The following is a 7,997-nucleotide window of genomic DNA, read 5'->3' as shown; positions in this document are numbered from 1 at the left end:
GCAGTTCTGATGAGACCTATTATTTATTTATTTATTTATTTTTTCGGGTTTGTCCAAGTAGTCCAAACCCAGTCCTGGGGTCTGTTCTTCATATGTGGATTACTCAATTAGCTGGATTTGGTTTTTTGACGATTTGATACCATACAGGATCGTTTCGTTCTTCAAAACTCATCCGAGGGTTGTTGTCAGAGCAGCAGGTCTGGAAGCTCAAGCCTCCTCTGAAGCAGGCTCATTTCATATGGACAGGATTAGATTGGGTCATTATAAGCAAAGGTAATACTTAAAATATGTATCGAATGGTGATATTTTCTTACAGTAGTAGTTCTATTCACTTGGGAAAATAGTAAATACTTTAAAAAATGTATAGAAATAAAACATATGCAGTCTGCACTGAAATAAAAGTACAAAGACTGTCACGGGGTGGTTCTCCCAAAGGGGTTCAAAGAGAACATTTATTATTATGGACTTTTTAGATACAAACGCTTACTATGTAAAGTACCGACCCAGCTTTAGTACAATTTGTGTATGATAATAGACATGTACATAGCCTATTCTAGTTGTTAAATCAAAACTAAAAACATTAAAATTATTTATGAAATTCATATGATACTTTTATCATTCAAAGCTACAGTGTCAAATGTCGAGGCATAAATAACATTTAAAAGACACGCGGAGGGACATTGTTTTGATGATTGCATGAGTCGTGCTTCGGCTCCGCGGATGAATCTGATGACATGGCGCTGCTGGAGGTCTATTTAATTCTACTTGATTATTATAAGTGATTAATGGTGATTATCATCAATCAAAACTCTCCTAATTACGAAAAATAGACGGATGTCCGAAAATATGTCTTATGAACAGGTAAGTTACTTATATGTTGCTGTTATTTTTACTTGACAAAGCTGACATATTCGACACACTTGAGGTCAAATTATGGATGTCATTAATATACAAGGGCTATTAAAATACACTATAACAGGCTTCCAATGTTAACATTTTGTAGAAATAGATTTGTATTTTAGCAACTATAACGTTTTTTTCGCTTTTTATTTGTAAACATTTCAATGTGCAACATTTTCGGCTTTTAATAGTATATGGTCGAAGTAAGTTGTCCTTTTAATCATATGCGAATTAAATCTTAAATATATACAAACGGGTGATTCATTCTGCAGTGGCGACGAAGAAAAAGCTGAAGGAAAATGGATGAATGAATGAATATCGACAAACGACGGAAGTGTGGAGTTTCCCGCTTAATCCGCCCCGCCGTCATCAAAATCTCCTGAATTTGGAGTAATGGAAACAAACATTTGAAGAGGTATGTTTTTTATATGTACTACTCGTTCTATATTTTAAATAGTTGATTTTAAAACAGGTTTTAATGGCGAGAAATTAAGCTTGTTTCCTATGCTAGTTTGTAGCTGAAGCTGCGAAATGAGAGACTTCAGATTCGTTAGACCAGCGGTGCCCAAACCTTCTCATATTAAGGGCCAGAGCCGGCTTGTAGGGTTGAGGGGCCCTAGGCGAGATTAAAAAAATGGGCAAACTGGTGTAAAAACAGTGAGAAGAGAGCACAAAAAAAAAAAAAAAACAATTTTAATACTTGTGTACACTTTTATTAACTGTAACATATTTAACCTATAATACATATGTAAAAATATTTACTCTCAGATTTAATCAAATAAGTTTGCAGGTATTGCAAAGTATTGTAAAGCATTGCAATTGAAAGTGCAAGTGTGTTGTAAATGAAATAAAATACAAATAAATAAAAAATATATGAAGAAGTTGGCGCCAATAGCCTAGTGGTTAAGTGCACAGACATATAGCACCATGGTGCTCATGGTGATCAGATGATTCCTGGCTTGGATCCTTTGCTGACCCTACCCCTCTCTCTCTTCTCCCAATGCTTTCCTGTCTGTAACCTCAACTGTCCTATCTCAATTAAAGGTGAAAAAACCCTAAAAAAATTATATATATATATTTATATATGAAGAAGGGCACAGATTGGACACTTGTGACGTTATATTACTTAAGACTTTAAGACACTTTTTCAGGTTTGAGCAACATGAGCAAGTTGGAGAGATGTGTGGAGTCTGTGTAGGAATACATTACATCATTCATGTTCACCCAAAATAGATGGCAAAATATAGCGTGGTGCTGCTTTTATTCTTACTGTTGTTCTGTATTTATGATCATTTTCAGTTATTTGTCATGTATGAATTATATAGAGCTATTCTTTTAATGAAATGTGAAGGTTATCTTTTTTTCTCACCGTCGTTGTGAATGTTTTACGTTTAATTGGGTTTGTGCATTGTGCAATGTGCATTTGTTCATGATTTATACGTACGTGCTCGCACTTACTTTCACAGTAAATATACAAGAGGAGCATTCGTGGGGCCCTCCAAGAAATGCGGGGCCCTAGGCGACCGCCTATATTGCCTGTTGGACGGGCCGGCACTGTTAAGCGCCGTGGGCTAAAGGTAAATATACCAAACTATTTTACATTAAAGTTGCCATGGGTAATTTCCTTCAATTTATTTCATAATATTTAAACATTACTTTTAATTGTACTACAGGGTTTCTGCAGGCTTCATCAATTTAAATGTAAGACTTTTTAAGACCATATGATTGACACTTAGGGACTTGTTTTCAAATATCCCAGTTAGAAAAGATTTTCACTTGCCCTATCAAAAAATGATTCAAATGAATAAATTTATGGCTAGATGACTTATTCTTGTGCATTGGAAGTCAGCAGTTCCCCCTTCTCATCAGCAGTGGGTTTTTGATTCCTTACATGCTCAGCTAATGGAAAAGATTCGGTTTGCTATAAAACAAAAACCAGAACAGTTCCTGAAAGTCTGGAGCCCTTTTCTAATTTTTTTAAGGAGACACCGATATCTTAATAGCCTTTTTTCCCTTTCTGTTCTTTGTTTAACTTATTTATTTATTCATTCTTTTTTTGTTTTTTATTATTCTTATTCTATGTTATCTTATGTTTGTACATCTTTGTGTATATAGGGTATTGTACCTTTTATTTCTATACCTATTTAGTGTATAATTTTCGGCTTAGTCCCTTTATTAATCTGTGGTCGCCACAGCGGAATGAACCACCAACTTATCCAGCATATGTTTTACACAGCAGAAGCCCTTCCAGCTGCAACCCAACACTAGGAAACACCCATACACACTCAATCGCACACATACACTACGGACAATTTAGCTTACCCAATTCACCTATAAGCGCATGTGTTTCAACCTTCTTGCTGTGAGGCGATTGTGCTACACACTGCAGCCACTGTGCTGCCTGTTTAATTGTTTTCCTAATAATTTCTTGTTTGTTGAATTGTATTAGTGCATATCTATGTATATCAGTATTATGTATATTTTATTGTCTGACCTAAGATGAACCTAATAATTGAAAAATAATAATACATTTATTAATACAATAATAATAATTTAGTTTGAATATTTTTTATTAATCTTCAAATAGATCCATTCACAAGCACTATAACCCTTACTAAGAATAGAACAAAACATAGTGCTCAATTACATCAGACTACAATAATAATAATTTAATAATAAAATATATATTTAGCCAGTATCCTCAGCAATAAATAAATAAAGAACTTTTAAGCAAAGTTACTGAAAGTAATTAAATGCTATTTTTTTTTTTTTAAAGTTGAAAGATTTATTGAGAAGGATTGATGATGATTGTATGGGTGTTTATGGCCAGAGTGGGTAGCTATAAATGAACAAAGCAAAATTAAGATTAAGATTTAGGACCTACAACACAACATTTCAGTAGATTTAAGACGTTTCAGGGCCTAAATTTTAGCTTTTGAGATTTAAAACATTTTAAGACTTTTTAGGACACCCTGTATTAATGCAGTATATATTTTAAATGATAATTTATTACAATAAAAACATAATCACATTCGTAACACAGTGGAGTTCAATGCTGAATACACTGGTCAAGTAGAATCTGCCTTTGCCTTGATTTGCTCACCAAAGTATCTGCATTGTCCTCTATCCATCAGGTGCTAGAACTAAATTACAGCAATTAAATTGAAACATTTAATTTCAGATAGCTTTTTTTTGTAGATTAACAATAAAACATGAATAAAACGTTCCATTAAATTCGAAATGACAGGCTCTTAACCATCCCCATCATTCTCCCTCTTCTCAGATTGGATGGTGGGCCAAATCAAAGGTTATCATGGGCCTACTTTGGCTCGCAGGCCCTAGTTTGGGCATCTCTCTGTTTCTCTAATTCTTTCTCTAACTCTAAGAATTAGATTACATTATGATGTTACAAAAATATTATAATACTTGTTTATAACACTGAGCTGAGGGCGACACGGTGGCTCAGATGTTAACACTGTCACCTCACAGCAAGAAGGTCGCTGGTTCGAGTCCCAGTTGGGTCAGTTGGCATTTCTGTGTGGAGTTTGCATGTTCTCCCCGTGTTGGCGTGGGTTTCCTCTGGGTGCTCCGGTTTCCTCCGCAGTCCAAAGACATGCAGTATAGGTGAATTGAGTAAACTAAATTGGCTGTTGTGAATGAGTGTACATGGGTGTTTCCTAGTACTGGGTTCCAGCTGGAAGGGCAACTGCTGTGTAAAACATATGCGGGTTAAGTTGGTGGTTCATTTCTGCTACGGTGACCCCTGATGAATAAAGGGACTAAGCTGAATGAAAATGAATGAATGAATGAATGATCATTGAGCTGCATATTAGACTGCTTTTGTAACCTACAGATTAAATGACTCAGAAATGATTCGAATGACACCCAGAAAGCAGTTAAAATATCTTACTGGGTCTTGACCTCATCAGGGTCTAAAAGATAAAATACGAAAGCATTTTTATAACGTGTTCAAAGTGTGAATAAACCTTGACATAAACCTTGACCGCTGTTTTGTTTTACCAGTGTGCGAATTATACATTGATCGGGGGTGGAGTCAACGTTTTCGGTAATGTTAGTTTGTATAATACATGCTTCAGTGAATCAAATGTATGTATTTATTTAAATTACATCTAATTTATTAATGAAATATATTTACGTTTTCAGTGTTTTGTGAGATAGGTTATTTAATGTATTCTGATTAGCTGATTAGCTATTTTCGGCTTACTTTAGGTCAAACTATACAAACTACACAAGTAATTTGACTTTACTTTTAGGCTTTATGTAGAAACAAACACCTATCTTATGGAAAATCAGTCTTGTGAACTCTGACAGTGTCTATCGATGCTCCGAATCTGCCGGTTTCAGACTGTTGAATGACTTTCTTCTCGCTCTGATTGGCGTGATTATGCATTCACAATGGTATGAACCGTTATGGGGTGGTCAAATGGATATCTATTATTTTAATTATTAACATTATTATTTAAAATACAGATCAGAGTGAACTTCTTCTCAGATACAAAGGTGCCCCCCCTACATCTTGTTTTGACGTCCTTTAGGGGGGGATCAAGTCTTAGGCCCTGTTTACACTAATACATTTTCATTTTAAAACGCATAAGTTTTGCTACGGTTACACCTTCCATCCACATTACACCGGAGTTTTTGAGCCCCAAAAATGGAGACTTTTGATTCGTATCAGTGTGGATGGAGGAAAGCGGAGACATCTGAAAAAGGAGGCGTGGCTGCTGAGATTCACTAACTGGTTGGGGTTTTTGGGTTATTGTGTATCCTTATTCGCGCCTATGAAATGACTATAATGCTACCGGAAGACGGCAGACCAGTCTTGACTGTAAACAACATGGACACAGAAATGGAAGCTTTGCTTGCATTATTGTCCGTTTTAGGTGCCATTGTGCAGTTAAAGACTGCCGTTTTTAATACAGCAGCTGCATATATTCGGAAGAGGCAAGCTATTGTTCGAGCATCTGTTAATCACTCGCGTTTTAAGTGGCGTAAGCCCTATTTAGACCACCGGTTTTGGATTACACCGGGTAGAACCAGTGCCTGGTGGGACATGTTTGTAAGTGAAATAGTTGTTCCTGAGGAATGGCATAAGAACTTTCGGATGTCCAGGTCGAGCATGATCCACCTCAGCGAAAAACTTAGTTCGTTTGTGGAACGAAAGACGACGAGTCAGTCGCCCCCAAACCCCCCTGTAATTCGCACCTTAGTTTGAACCCAAATTTAAATTGAACAATCCCAATGCATCTTGACCTAGAAATGAATCAAGCTTGTTCTAATAACAAACTGATCTAACATTGCTCATCAAAGAAAGAGACCACACACTTCATATATATATATATATATACACTGTGATGTTTTATATATTATTGGTCAAACATGAATTAATACAGTATTACTAAAAGAAATAACTACAGTCAATATAAATATAAACATATTTCCTTTTTTGCACTTTAATCAAGAATACGCATCTTCCTGAGATCATAATAAATTACAGTATACCGCATAACCTCTGTATAACAAAAACAATAAGAGCCTCATAATGAATCTCCATCAAGGAAAATAAGCAGCACGGAGGTGCAATAAAAGTGTAGTTTACTCAAAATTGAAAACGTACTCACTATTTACTCACCCTCAAGTGGTTTTATACCTTTATGAGTACTCTGTTGATCATTAAAGAAGATATTTTGAAGAATGCTGAAAACCTGCAACCATTGTTACCACCGAAGTGCACTGAAAAAAATTAATTGATTGGATTTACTCAATTGTTTTAAGGTAAGTGGTTGCAAACATTTTATATGGGCTGAATTTAAGCAAACAAATACAATTTAGTAATGTTCGACTTAGTTTGTTTGCATAAATTGAGCACATATAAAATGTATGCAACCACTTACCTTAAAAAAAAGTAGTAATTCCAATCAATCTTTTTTTTCAGTGTAGGGAAAACAGATACTATAAAAGTCAGTGGTTGCCAGCTTTCTTCAAAACAACTTTATTACCGTTTCAACAGCAGAAAGAAACTCAAACAAATTTAAAGGGAGATATAATTTTCAGTTTTGTGTGAACTACCCCTTTCAGACCTACATCAGCAGGTCCAAATATATGGAGGACAAAACCTGCAAAAACAATAAACAAATAAATAAATATGCAAATAAACGAATTAATAAATCCACAAATTCCTGCATAAATAAAACAATAAATAAATATGCAAAAAATAAATAAATATATCTAAAAATCCCACATATTTCTGCATAAATAAATATATAAACAGTGCAGGCAGATTAATAATTAAATAAATTACACGATGTTGGGTGAATAAGAAAATACTAAACTGAAAGTAGATTTTTTTTCCCCCTTTCACATCACACTATTAATTATTTATATATTCATTTATGCAGGAATTTGTAGATTTATATATAAATTTATTTGTTTATTTGTGTATTTATTTATTTATTGTTTTATTTATGCAGGAAATTGTATTTATTTATTTATTCATTGTTTTATTTATATAGGAATTTGTGTATTCATTTATTTATTTGCGTATTTATTTATTGTTTTATTTATGCACAAATTTGTATGTTTATTTATTTGCATATTTATTTATTTATTGTTTTATTTATATAGGAATTTGTGTGTTTATTCATTTATTTATTTGCGTATTTATTGTTTTATTTATGCAGGAATTTGTGTGTTTATTCATTTATTTGTTTATTTATTTGCGTATTTATTGTTTTATTTATGCAGGAATTTGTGTGTTTATTCATTTATTTATTTATTTGCGTATTTATTGTTTTATTTATGCAGGAATTTGTGTGTTTATTCATTTATTTGTTTATTTATTTGCGTATTTATTGTTTTATTTATACAGGAATTTGTGTGTTTATTCATTTATTTATTTATTTATTTGCGTATTTATTGTTTTATTTATGCAGGAATTTGTGTGTTTATTCATTTATTTATTTATTTGCGTATTTATTGTTTTATTTATGCAGGAATTTGTAGATTTATATATACATTTATTTATTTATTTGCGTATTTATTTATCTATCGTTTTATTTATATAGGAATTTGTGTATTTA

The sequence above is a fragment of the Danio aesculapii genome, chromosome 14 (genome assembly GCF_903798145.1).
Source record: "Danio aesculapii chromosome 14, fDanAes4.1, whole genome shotgun sequence".
Classification (NCBI taxonomy): Eukaryota; Metazoa; Chordata; class Actinopteri; order Cypriniformes; family Danionidae; genus Danio; species Danio aesculapii.
The sequence above is the reverse complement of the archived record's forward strand: the minus strand, read 5'-3'. Positions refer to the sequence as shown.